This window comes from Monodelphis domestica, chromosome 6 (genome assembly GCF_027887165.1).
Source record: "Monodelphis domestica isolate mMonDom1 chromosome 6, mMonDom1.pri, whole genome shotgun sequence".
NCBI classification, from domain to species: domain Eukaryota; kingdom Metazoa; phylum Chordata; class Mammalia; order Didelphimorphia; family Didelphidae; genus Monodelphis; species Monodelphis domestica.
In genome coordinates, this window is record NC_077232.1 from 238,581,627 (window position 1) to 238,596,739 (window position 15,113).

The following is a 15,113-nucleotide window of genomic DNA, read 5'->3' on the forward strand; positions in this document are numbered from 1 at the left end:
ATTGAGGCTCAGATTTGTCTCTCAACCTCTCTACTCATTCTTTTATTCCTAGAAAATCCAAGGAATGATCAGCCTAGAATATTTTTTATTATAGGATAATAGAAAAGTGAGGTTATGGCTAGCATCTTTCCCAGTAAATAGGAAACAGTTTAGGTCAGGTTTGTCTGTGAATAGCAGGACAAAGTCATTGAATCTCACATTGAGAGGTACTGAGCAGTCACTCCTAGCCTACGTGAATTTGATTTCTCCTTCTAGTTGTTGGAATAATAAGCCTGGTTTAGGATTTTCCATTATCAATCAAGGAATCAGGGAAAGACTAAGAGAATGATGGACCACCTCCTTATTAACTTATTCATCAATTAGAGATGTCTTGGGATATCTAGAGGAAGGCTGAATAATGATCTTCAAAACTTGCATTTAATGATCTGCAGTGGACTTTTTTTGTTTGTGGTGCCGAGAGAATAATTTGGCCAAAATAATTTATATTGAACAGTCTATTAATCAATTAAATTAGTTTCTGGAAATCTGCTTCTTGACTTTTTTGATCCTCACATTCCTAAAGCTGAAGTCTCACTATGTCACAGGCATATGCGCATGCACACACACACACACACACACACACACACACACACACAAATCCCCTCCCCCATTCATGATATTTACAGTGTCTTCATATCACCTCCAGCATAAAATATAAAATCCTTTGTTTAGAATCCAAACACTTTCACAATTTAGATACCTCATATATTTCTGGTATTCCTATACTGCACTCACCCTTCATTCCAATAAAACTGACCTCCTTTATATTCCTTATACAAGTGACCCCATTTCTCAGTTCAAGGCATTTTCACAGACTGTCCTCCATTTTTGTAATTCCATTACTTCTTATTTTTATGGATTCCCTGGCTTCCTAAAAGTCCAGCAAAAATCTCACCTTCTTGAAAAAGCCTTACTTTTATCTTCCTTAATACTGGTACCACTGCTCTGTTGGTTATTCCCAGTATATCCTTTATGTATTGTGTTGACACACACATGCTTGCCTGTTGTCTTTCACAATAAACTGGGAGCTCATTCATAGAACATACTGTCTTCTGTCTCTCTTAGCACCCAAGCACCTAACAGTGTCAGGAATATAGTAGATGTTTAATAAATGTTTAGTAACAATCTGCAGACTGACTAAATATTCACATTTTCTGAAATAGAATAAGTGAATCTTTGCATTTTTTGTTTACTGCATTACTTTTTTATTAGAAGAAAAAATAATACTCAATAGATTCCTCTTGAATTATTAGTCTCAGTAGTCTCATAGGCATGATTGCCTGAAAGTCAAAGCATTGTATTACAGCTATTTTAAATGATAAAGAGAAAGAAAAAGTCTGTTTAAATCCCCTCTCCCCCCACCATGCCAAAATACAAACCCCATTCCTACCTTGGATATTTCCACTTTTGACATAATTTAAAGATTTGGAGAGCAGATGATTGACAATCATTTACTATTACCCTATTGAAAAATGGTAACGGCAAAATGTCAGATACTAACCATGTAACCCTTGGAATGTCACTTACCTTTTTGTATATCAGTTTACTTATTTGTAAAATGAAGGAGGTTGGACTTGATGAGTTTTAAGGTCTCTTTCATTTCTAAATTCTATAAATTTTTCCCCTAAAGTAAAATGTAAAATTTTTATTCTCTTTTTCTAAAATAATTGGTAGAATGCAAATGACAACTTTCCCCTAAGCTACTTGGGAAATGTTGCAAACTGACATGTTCTTTCAAAAATTGATATTTTAAGGGTATTTTAAAGGGTAAAGGAAACTTTACTATTTGAGCATTAGTGAAGGATCCTCAGGCAACCAAAAAAATGTAAAATGAAAGATTCAGAGCACAGTCATAATATCCAACTATGTAACCTGGAGGATCTCTCTCATCCTGGAATCACACATTAGAGTTTTTCATGGAATCTCCAATGATTCTGAGAAAGGATTCAAGAGAAGGAGAGAAGTGAATATAAAAGGGAGGGAAGAATTCAGTTCATTATTTTAAAACATTACTAACATCTCCTAAATATAAAACCTGAGTTTTCTGGTGAGTTATAAAAAATATTAAAGGGCCAATACAAAAATAAATACTAACTGAAGCTTACATATTAGGGAGGTAAAAGTAGTAATGAATAGATAAACATAATACAGAGTGTGAAGATATCAAGGACCTAGACCAGATAAAAAACTCTACGGAAATGGAATAAGGGAGGAAGGAAAGGGATACTAAAAAAAGTGAATAAGGGAAATCTTCCCAGAGAAAGTGATACAAAGGTACACCCTCTTCTTAAAATGTTAGTATATTAAGGCTCTACTTTACTGCGGGCCAAGAAAGTGGATGATTTTCAAGGAGCAACTTATTTTAACATATATTTTACTTGATATCATATGTTTTCATAAGATGACATTTTTTGCTCACCCTATATTGTGTTATAATTAACAAAATTGTTCTTCACTAAAGCTTGAAACCTCATTTTGGGGAGAAAGTATTTTTTACAAATGAAAACAAGGGAAATAAGTTAAGAAAGAGTTCAGGAATAGGAGGCAATTTCTCCTCAAAGCTTAAAAGGCCTATGAAATAGTCTTCTTAGAATGTCTTCCAAGAAATAAGAAGAGATTATATGAATCAAACAGTATATATCAGTAATCAAGGGACAAAAATTAGCTGTCATTTGATAAATACCAATTATGTTCCAAGAATTGTGTTGTATCGGGAAGGAAAACAGATCAAATGCTTAGTATTTGTTAACTGTTTACTATATAACAGGCACTGTGCAAAGTAATAGTAATCCAAAGAAAAAGAGAAAATGGTCCCTGATCTTAAGGAGTTCACAATATAATAAGAGAGACAATGTGGACAGTTAAGGATAATTATTAATGATGACAATTATTATACAATACTGTTACACAGTTATAAAAATAGGGCTTATAGAAGTGCAGTGCATTGTTTTCTCATTTCTAATTTAGTGCATCTAGTGTTTTTTTCAATATTTAGAAATAATTTAACCAAGTTTTTAAAAACTATTAATAAATTAAGAATAGCTAAACTTTTGGTGGAGGTCTGAGAGACTTTCCTATGAGTAAAGTGCATGAAATTTAACATTTAGATTTTTCGCTCATTTGATTTTCCCAGAGGTCCTTTTTTAAAAAAATCCTTACTTTCCATTTTAGAAAACAGAAGAGTGCCCAAAACTAGGAAATGAGGGTAAAGTGACTTGCTCAGAGGTCATATATCTAGGAAGTGTCTGATGCCAGATTTGAGCCTAGGACTTGCCATCTCTACAACTTGCCCTCAAATCACTGAGCCATCCAGCTAAGCCATTCAGAGGTCACTTTTGCTTCTTTCTGTGCTTTCCTCTGTGTACTCTAGATAGATGAGGTTGGTGAAGTGTTGTATTCTAGATTACTGAGTTGGTATAGCAGGTGTCCAGTTATCATTTAGGTGACTCTTAGTAGCCTCTGCATGTATGTACCTTAGAATTTGTTAAATGCAGTCAATAAGCAGTGATCCTAAGTAAGGAAAAAGGCAGATGCAATGCCAAAAAAGGTCTTATCCAAATGGAAATGCCAATTGGAAGAGTGAAGACTATTTACAAAGGGAATACTGCCATCATTTAACAAGGAGAACACCTATACTATTTGTCCATGGTGGAGATTACACTGAATTCTAAAAATTCCTTCTTTCCTCTACTAGAGAATTTATGAGGAAAGCTGCAAAGAAAGATTTTGTAATTGAAGAGAGAGGCCATGAAATCAAAGAGAAACAGAGAGAGGAAAAAAAAAACTTCCTCTATGGACACACACACATACACTCACACTCACACCCATCATCACCATCATCATCACCATCACCATCACCTTTACTACTACCTCCCCAAGTGATTGACAGATTTGGACAGCTAAACCATAGACCTCTAGAAAGCCTCAACCAAAGAGACATCCATATTTGGAGTTTTGAAGAATTCCAGGAATTTAGGTTCATAAAAAATAGATTTAGACTTTGAGGGAACTTTAGAAACCATTTAATTCTACCTTCTCATTTTTGAGATGGTGAAACTGAGACATCAGGAATTAAAATGACTTGCCCCAAATCATTTGAACCCCAAAACTTTGATGCCAGAGACCTAATCTTTTTACTGTTTCTAGTGAGACCTTTTGCATGAATGATGGCTCATCAAAAGGTTATGGCTTTAGTTTTCTTTTTTTGTTAAACATTGGTTCTGTAATACTATGAACTGAATACTTACAAGATAGAATAAAGTCTCAGTAAATTGTGTGGCACACAGTCTAGATTTTTCCAGAGTTCTTTAGTACATGCTTGTAAGACAAAAGAAGTAAGAAAATTGCCCAGAAATTACTGGGATTCTAGATATTCACTACTTGTCCTCAAGAGTACTCAAGGATGAATTGTGAAATAGTGGGTACAAAGTCCACATATAAACATTCAAATAACTATCATCAGGAAGTACATGAAGGTAATCTATTTAATATGCACAATATATTACTTAGGTGAGCTTAAAAGTCATTCTCAAACCCAAATTCGACTTTCCTAATAAACCAGGAGTAGCACCAATTCCATCTGACAAAAGGACTGCCAGGAGATTCCTCGTCTTTCCAAACAACCATATGAAAATCTCATGATCCATTGCAGGTTTGGGAAGAGGGGATGTGGGAAAATTTATTAAAGAGGAAAAATCACTGAAGGAGAACAATTCATTAAAGACCTTTGTGTCAGCAATGAATCAGTAAAGCTCTTCATGACTGTACTAGTAAACATGAGGGCTCTGACCACCACTGAAACACAAAAAGACAACATGAAAGAGAATTCAACATGTCTATAGAGGGCTCCTCTATTTTTTTCCTGTGAAAACCAGCCAATATGTCAACACTGACTCCTTAATTTGGCTATTTCTATAAACAAGCAACAGAAACACTGCCCCAAGCAGTAGGGAAAAGATTGATGCTAAGACCTAATTGCTATCATTAAGGCGCCAGCAGGCAAATTCCAGCTTGACTGTGGTTGGGGAGGTAAGAAGGGAAGAATACTGATTGGAGCCATCCAAAAGGGAAATAGGCTAGTTCATGAGTAATGAGATCTCCATAACTGGAAGTCTTCAAGACAATATTGAAGAGGAGATTTTTTACTTAGGTAAGATTTGGGTTAGAGGACCTCTAAGGTACTTTTCAGGTTCTAAAGTGATATGTTCTTCAAAGTATCCATGATTGTATTCTTAGCCTCTGAATCTATGTCTCTCACCTTAAGTTCTTCGTAGTTCTAGGCAATATATTGAAGGCTGCCCATCAGCTTTTCTAACATCACATATATAATATATTATAAGTATAATTTATACTATGTAATATATATTAACTGGACTTATTCAATCCCCATTCTTGCTGTATGACTTACCAGTCTGTGTTCTGGTTTTATTTGTGATGTCTTTCAAGTCATTTCAAATATATTATTCATCTTTGTTAATATGCTACAATTTATGCATTATGTGCCTTTCCTTTGTCCTGTGGGACACCTACTATTTTTATCTCCATTATTTTATGCACTCAGTATTTTGAGATTATAATCTTCTAAGATTCATAGTCACATTACCACCCTGCACAATAGCCATTATTGGCCACATAGCAAGACTGTATAAAGAAAACAAAATGGACTTTGTATTAGCAAGCTGCTTGGAATCATTGGAAATGAATGCCTCACTTCCCAAATATGATTGAGTCTGATCTCCTATTCAATTCTCAGAACAACTCTTGTCTAAGTACATAAATTGCTCACAGTGAGATAAAATAATAAATTAAAAACAGAATCCGTCTTATTGTGTGAACTGACAAATGTTTTCCAGTCTTTTACAATGAATCAATTTTTAACTAAGTGAGAGTATACTTAATGCCATTTTGCCTAGAGCCTTCAAGGACAGCTGAAGGTGTGTGTGTGTGTGTGTGTGTGTGTGTCTGTGTGTGTCTGTGTGTGTGTGTATATGCACATTTTCCTTTTCTGCAACCAGTTTCCATATGTGTAGGGTAAATGAGCTTTTCTGACCTTGACAATAGAAAAAAGGACTCCATGAGCTCTGGAAACCCAAGTTCCTGGAAGTAACTTTTCAATTTAACTAGAACACTATGAGTCACCTGAAAAGATAAATGACTTTTACCAAAAACTCAATTTTTAAAAGTGACTTGAAAAATAAAGATAATATATTCATAAATGAAAGGCATCAGGGCATAATGTAAAGATCACTGGACTTGGAATAAGAAAGAATAAGAAAAAAAATTCCATCTCCAATTTGTAATAGTTGCATGACTATAGCCCATTTATTCTAGCAATGCTACAATTTTTGGGGGCAGCTGGGTAGCTCAGTGGATTGAGAGCCAAGCCTAGAGACGGGAGGTCGTAGGTTCAAATCTGGCCTCAGACACTTCCCAGCTGTGTGACCCTGGGCAAGTCACTTGACCCCCATTGCCTAGCCCTTACCACTCTTCTGCCTTGGAGGAAATACACAGTATTGACTCCAAGACAGAAGGTAAGGGTTTAAAAAAAATGCTGCAATTTTTTGGAAAGTTGTTGGGATATCTCTTTTGAATTCTCTTCAGTACAATATATGTGTATTTTCATAGGAAAATTTTGTTGTTTGGGGTGGTTTTGATTTTTAGAAATAGGAAAGATTCATTTGGAGACAAGCCTGATGATCTATTTGGACACATGAGATGAGTATATCATGGTGAGACTGATTGTTGTAAGGGGCTGGTAGACAAGAGTTGAAGATAATTCCAAGAGAATCATACCTGGAAATAAAGTTGGCATTTATGGTTCACACTATAAGGATCTATAGCTTTGAGCAGACACCTATAAGTTGCAAAGATGGCTGGCCTCACCATAGTAATATAAAGAAGTATTAATATAGAAGGTAGTGATAAAGATGAAACATTCAAAGTAGCCTAAGAAACTTTGTATGAACTATCACAGAACAAATAAGAGAATTAAAAGAATAATACATACGATGGATACAACAATATAAATGAAAATAACAACCCAAGGAAGTGGAATTTTGAGACTGAAAAACAATGCAAGTCCCAGAAAAAAGCTAATGGAATATCCTTCCTTCTTGGCAGAGGGGCAGGGCACCATGATGGGAGAAAGTTGCATACATTGTTAGACTGTCTCAATACTCATTATTTGATTTTTTTTCCTAACTGTTTTTCTTTAAGTGCAGTCGCCCCTTACTCCAATGTGAGCACCACGGGCTTGGAGGCTTGGTGAATGTAATGTTAGCATGTATGTAAGCACATATCTAGATTTTCAGTTTTTCCAGTTACACTGAGGTTTGAATGAAGGATTTTGGTGAAGATAAGTGAAAAGGCAGAAAACAAGGAGAGTGGAAAAGCAACTTGGGGGTGTAGTCTCAATTGACTGACCATAGGGCAAGGAAAAAAGAAAAGGAACATGGTTCCCCTTGGCTATGAGCAAATGAATGTAAATGCAAGACTACCCAGAAGAAATGGAAGATGTATCAGAGGATCCAGCCTATGGAAATACATATAGGCTAAGTGCAGCAGAGACTCTGAGTGCAGTGGCTAGCAAAATTTCCATGTAGGATGCATAATAAGATGTCTCTTATGCTTCATAATAAGATCCTAATCTAGTTAACCTCCTCAGATCCATTCATGTAGTTTAGTCATCATGGATGCAGAATAGCATAGTGGAGGAGAAATTAGATTTGGAATTTTTTCTTGATCCTGTGCTCATCTGTTTGATCTCATCTTTTGAATCTTACAAATTTCTCCCTCAACAATAAAATTTATATATTTATGAATATCTATGTTGTGGCTGATATCATATCATCACCTTCTGGATCACCAATTTACAATGAATTTAAATATAGAATCAGTTTCCCAAAAACTCCAAATTTTAGAATATCAGATTGAATCTGACAAGAAGAAACATAAGCATAATTGTAAAGCCCTTAATTTGATTTTTATTAAAAATACAAAAGTATAAAAAGAGAGAGAAAAGTTCTATGGAAAGGAAGACCATTTTTATTTTTCATGGACAGTAAGTTCAGTATGATACAATATAGGGAAATAAAAGCCTTTTTTTAAAAAAATAAGATCTTAACTGCCTTGATAAAAACAACACATTGTGGCCAAAACACAGAAGAAGACTGCCCCATTGGTACATAAGGCATCATTTGTTGACTTCTTGGTGCCACATTTTGCATAGATATTAAGCAAGAAGGAATCTATCCAGAGAAAGCAAATCAGAATCATGCAAGAAATCAGAATTATTCCATATAAAAAGCAGTTGAAAAACTGGAAATATTTATGCAGATAAACAGTAAGTTTATTTAAGACGCGAACACTATGTTCAGAATGGCGAACACATATAAAACAACGTGGATGCACCCACGATCAAAACAGTGGCATCTCATTGACTACATCATTGTACGCCGGTGAGACATCCAGGATGTAAAGGTCACCAGAGGCATGAGAGGAACTGAATGCTGGACAGACCACCAATTGGTTAGAGAGACTCTTCAAATGCGCATTGAGCCTCACCATCCAAAATGCACCCAGACAGACGCATTTTACAAAGTGAGTCATCATAGAGATCCATCTTATTTGCAAACATTCCAGTCCTGCCTGGACAACAAGCTGTCTGCCAAGGAACCACTCACTGGAAGCTCAACCGAAAAATGGAACCAGTTCAGAGACACAGTGAAGGAAACATCAAAGGCAGTCCTAGGACCCAAACAACACAACCACCAGGACTGGTTTGACGAGAACAACACTGCTATTGAAGACCTATTGAGCAAAAAGAACAAAGCCTTTATGGAGTGGCAAAATAACCCAAACTCTGCTCCTCAAAAGGACAGATTCAAGTCTCTCCAAGCCACAGTGCAGCATGAGATCAGGAAGATGTAAGACCGATAGTGGGAAAAAAAGGCAGAAGAAATCCAGCGTTTTGCTGATATGAAAAACTACAAACAAATTTTCAGTGCCCTCAAGACTGTCTATGGGCCATTAAAACCCACCACCACTCCCTTGTTATCCTCTGATGGTTACACTCTCATAAAAGATAAAAAAGGCATCAGCAACAGGTGGAAAGAACACTTCAGTCAGCTAGTCAACCGACCTTCTTCAGTCGACCAAAGCGCCCTTGACCCCATCCTCCAAAACCGTACCATTGAACAACTTGACGTCCCTCCTTCAATAGAGGAAATCCAAAAAGCCATTAAACAAATGAGTGCAGGCAAGGCACCCGGTAAAGACGGGATCCAAACCAAGGTGTACAAGTCCTTAAATGGAAAGGCACTCCAGGCTTTCCACATAGTACTGACCAGCATATGGGAAGAGGAAGACATGCCCCCAGAACTCAGAGATGCCTCCATCATAGCCCTATACAAGAACAAAGGCTCACGAGCAGCCTGTGACAACTACAGAAGCATCTCACTACTCTCCACTGCTGGAAAGATCCTCGCCCGTCTTATATTCAATAGACTCCTGTCATCTGTTTCAGAGCAGAACCTGCCTGAATCACAATGTGGCTTCCGACCAGATTGCAGCACCATCGACATGGTCTTCACGGTGAGGCAAATGCAGGAAAAATGCCTTGAGCAGAACCTGAGTCTCTACATTGTCTTCATAGACCTATCAAAGGCATTCGACACAGTGAACAGGGATGCATTGTGGGTGATCCTCAGCAAGCTCGGTTGCCCAGCAAAATTCATCAAACTGATCTAGCTCTTTCATGTAGACATGACAGGGGAAGTCCTATCTGGTGGAGAGACTTCCGATCGCTTCAACATCTCCAATGGCATAAAACAAGGCTGTGTCCTCACTCCAATACTTTTCACCCATGTATTACGACACGCTGTGATGGATCTAGACCTGGGCGTCTACATCAAATACCGACTGGATGGCTCACTTTTCGACCTTCGCCGCCTGACTGCAAAAACAAAGACAACAGAGAGACTCATCCTGGAAGCTCTCTTTGCAGATGACTGTGCTCTCATGGCCCACCAAGAAAATCATCTCCAAACCATTGTGGACAGGTTCTCCACCGCAACAAAACTGTTTGGCCTGACTATCAGCCTCAGCAAAACAGAGGTGCTATTCCAACCTGCACCAGGGAGGCCAACGAACCAGTCGTGCATTACAATCGACGGCATGAAGCTTTCTAACGTCAGCACTCTCAAGTACCTGGGCAGCACCATTGCCAACGACGGGTCCCTAGACCACAAGATTAATGCCAGGATCCAAAAGGCCAGCCAGGCACTCGGGCGGCTGAGCTCCAAAGTCCTCCAACACAGAGGTGTGAGCACTGCGACGAAGCTCAAAGTGTACAACGCAGCGATCCTCAGCTCGCTCCTCTACGGTTGTGAGACATGGACACTATACGGAAGCACATGAAGCAGCTGGAGCAATTCCACCAATGCTCCCTCCAGTCAATCATGAGGATCCGATGGCAGGACCGAATCACCAACCAGGAAGTCCTCGACAGAGCCAACTCCACCAGCATCGAAGTCCTGGTCCTCAAAACCCAGCTACGATGGTCTGGACACGTCATCCGCATGGACCCACAGCGAATACCAAGACAGGTATTCTATGGTGAACTGTCAGCTGGACTCAGGAAACAAGGCCGACCAAAGAGAAGATTCAAGGATCAGCTAAAGTCCAACTTGAAGTGGGCTGGCATGACACCAAAGCAACTAGAACTCGCTGCCTCTGACAGAAGCAGCTGGAGAACCCACATTAACCATGTCGCCGCCACCTTTGAAGATGAGCGACGTCGACGTCTTGCCGCTGCGCGTGAACGCGGACACCAGGCCACAGCCGCACCTCCCGTAACAACTGGCGTCCCAGGCCCCATGTGCCACAAACTGTGCGCCTCAGTCTTTGGACTTCAAAGCCACATGAGGGTACATCAATAGATGATAATGCACAAAGACAATTGTCATTCTCGGTCACCGAGAGACTACCACTATTTAAGACATAATAACTATCTTCAAGTATTTAAAATATTTTCAATTGGCAAATGGATCATATTTTTCCTTTCCTTGGGTCCATAGAGCAGTAGACAATGAGTAATTGCTTAGCAATGATATTTTTGCCTTTCTCAATTTTGGATATCAGATTTGACCTCTGATTTTTACTAGGTATGGGATCAAGGACAGGGCTCTTAAACTCCATGAGTCTCATCTTCCTCACTTGTAAAATAGGAATAATAACTGTAGTTGTTTATTGTTCAGGCATTTTTTATTCATGTTTGGCTCCTTGTGACCTCATTTGGGGTTTTTCTTAAAAAGGATACTTGAAAGAGCTGACATTTCCTTCCCTAATTAACTTTACAAATGAGGTACTGAGACAAAGAGGATTAAGCAACTTGCCCAGAGTTACACAGTCAGGCAGTGTCTGAGGTCAATTTTGAACCTGGGTCATCCTGATTCCAGAGTTGGCACCTTATCCACTGCACAACCTACCTGCCTCAATAGCAACAGTACCTGTCTCATAGGATTGTGAGACTCAAATGAGATAATCAATGGTTTTATAACAAAACCTTGAAATGAGAAAAGGAAGAGATATTGCTATTATTACCATGTCTTATAATATTTCAACTACAGTAAAGTAATTGCAACAATGAGAAGGCTCATACAGACTGGATATCTCCAGGAAACAAATATGAGATCACCTTTTCAAGCAGAGACATGTTAGGCAAGTAAAATGCCAGTTTATGATAAAATCAAGATTCTAAAAAGTATTTTTTTAATATGACAGATAAGCAGCAGCAATTTATCTCATAAAAGCAGTGAAGACTGGTGAATAGTGAACAATGGACATCAGGGTTTTATGAAGAACATCCTGGTACAAAATCACATTTTGTCCAGTAAATGCTGTTGTTCTCGAGAGTTCTCTATAACCAGCACAATGACACATGGCTAATGTTTTGTCACAATTATATCATTTTTGTCCAGGATATTTATCCAGGTCATTTGCATTTCCTGGCTTTTTTTTTTTGCAAACCTGAAAAATGATGCTATCTGGGTGAGACTTTATTACTACTTTTGGATTGTGGATCCATCATTTAAATCCAATCCCTCAGTGCTCATCATGACCTTAGGTTACTTTGGTAATATTTATAGGGAGAGATGGGGAGGATAAGAAGAACTGGGGATATGGAAGGTTTGTAGCACTTTTGGCTTCTTGAGTGCTGAGCCAGACAAGCACAAACTCTGGCAGGTTCTACCCAGATAGAAAGGTATCTATTTTTCCAGGACCTGCCTAGCTAAGTTCAAGGAGTTCCTTGTCATCAAGGAACAATCAATCAAATTATTATTTTCTTCAGCCACAACAACTCATGAAACTGTCTTTTCATTCATGGACATTGCTGCCTGCTAAGAGTTCCAATCTATAAAGGTAGATGGAGTCCTCACAATGATGAAGTCAAATATCCTTGAAGGACTGAAGAAAAATACTAGGGATGGAATTGACTTTTATTTTAGGTATAATGCATCTTAAAGGATAATATCTATAAAGCTGATATGTTATCTGTGCATGCCATATATATTTATGTCATGAGCCTGTCCTTTGGCACTATTCTTTGTTCTTTAGCTGTCATTGAAGCATGAATATTTGTGTCACCATTATACATCTATGGCAACAGCCCTGCATCAAAATTACATTTTTCTTGCATTGTATATCAAAATCAGTAAAGAGAGTGACAGCATCACTTCAAAGTCATTAAACATCATGAAATGAGTTATAGACTACCCAACAAAATTTATCTACGATGGTTTCCATGTGTACTATATGAAGAAAGATCACCAGGATACTGTTTGTCCCAGATGACATTTCAAAGGGACAGTTTTTATAACAATTTTTTTAATTGCAGTTTAAATTTTTAGCCACTGACTGATGAAGAAAAAAGTTATACTATTGTGATAGACTGGACACTGACTCAAGGATTTGGGGTCAATGGTTCTTGATCTTATTCAAGGCATGGTCTGAGTGTAATCTGCATTTTCAGCTTTATTTTCATTTCTGTCTCTACTTATGGAAACTCCCTTTGCCACCATCACTCTGTAATATCTTCTTCTTTAAAGTTGTCTATTAAAATTTTTATTTTACTCTTAATCATATTCGCTTTGGTCTATTGTTCCCAGATTTCTCCTAGATTTCAGCACTTGGCTCACCACCTTCTTCTCTTCTCTTCTCTTTCCCTTATTCCAAGGATCTTTGAAATTGGGGCTGATGTTTCTACCCATTGGCTCTAACCTCCCAATTCCTCAATCTCCTCAAATTCCATAATAATCACATCTACTCCACTTCAGTCACACACAGTCTGAATCTATATTTTCCCTGACCAAAAACTCTACCATCCTTCTAGGTGACCTTAGATTCCTATCATCTATCCTTATGACTCATCCTTGTTAAAACTATTATTTACTCTAATTTCACCATCCAGTCCACCTACCTTTTAGTGTTTTCTCTGGTCATTATACTTGTTCTGATTTTACTTTCCTTCCTAAACTAAACTCCACCCTATAGTAAAGTAATTCATCTCCATACTATATACTCTACTTGCATCTATACTCTGTTATCCTATTATCTACTCTTGCTAAATTCCAGCCCTGTATTATTCCTATCATCTACCTCCTTAATCAGATCTGAAATGGTTCCACAACCATGTAAAGTACACTTTAAGTTTATGTTATATAAGTTCAAGTGGACATGCCCCGCAAAAAAAATAATCCTTTTATTACTTCTTAATGTGTTTCTCTTTCACACACTCCATAGAAATTATTCTAATTTTTCCTTTTCTTTTCAATTCTCTCATGAGTGCCTTACTGTACTCCCTCTCAACTAAGGACCTTAATTTTTTTTTTCATTTTTTAGAAAATTGAATCCATTCTCCATAAACTTCCTCATTGTTCCCTCTCTTCATCTCAAAATCCCAAAACAACATATTCTACTTTCTCCCTCTTTGTTCTTGTCTTAGATAATAAGGCTTCCTGTCTATTTTCCTGACAAGGCCAATCCCTCTGTATACTCCATTGATCCCTCCAATTTTTGCAGTGGGTTGTCCTCACAAAGATCTCTATATATAACTTTCATATTCCCCCCATCCATTTGTTCCTTTCCTCCTGCCTTCAAGTACATTTGCCTCACCTATCCCTTTCAACAACAGCAACAACAATAAATCTTCACTATAATCAACCAATTCTTTCTAATATTTTTCCTATATCCTTCTTTTTTCAGTTAGAACCATAGGAAAATCTATCTATACTTACTGCTTCCACTTCATCTCTTCTCATTTCTTAGCTCTTCCTTAGCAATTGCCACTTATCTGAAGCTGCTGTCTCCAAAGTTAACAAGTATCTCTTTATCTTCGAATCTTTTAGTATTTTCTCAGTCTTCATCCTCTTGAGGTCTTTGCTTCCCTGGTCCTCTTTTCTTCTCATTACATTCTCTTTATGACTTCATCAACTTCTGTAGATCTAATTATCACTTCATTGAAGATGACATACACACATATTCTTATTGCTTATGTCAAGCTGCATGTCCTAGAGACATTTCCAACTCGAGTGGTCCAAAACAAAATTCTATTTTCCCCTCCAAACCCATCTTTTATCGTACCTCACTGATCCTCATACCTAGATGCACTCCTTCCTCGTCTCTGTCTTATAGAATCCTTTTCTAGATTCAGGATGTAGCTCATTTGTGTATCTCCTACATGTACCCTTTCTGGATTCTCTCATCTGCCAATGGCCTTCCTCTAAAACTTACCTTATATTTCATTACTATTTATTTGTGTCCATTATCTTAATTTTTGTTGTGTGTGTACTTACATGCATTCTAGTTCTCTCCCCTGTTACTATTTAACTTTCTTTCTAGTAGGGTTTTTTTTTATCATTCCTTTCTTTTTGTATCTCAGGTGCCTGGCATAGCATTTGGCATATAATAGATGCTTAATGAATGATTCTTTAATTGATTTATTCTTCTGTAGTCAAACTAGTTTAATTTGCTTTTGCTTAGGCCTTAGGGAAAATCAACCTAGACAAAAGGAAGGA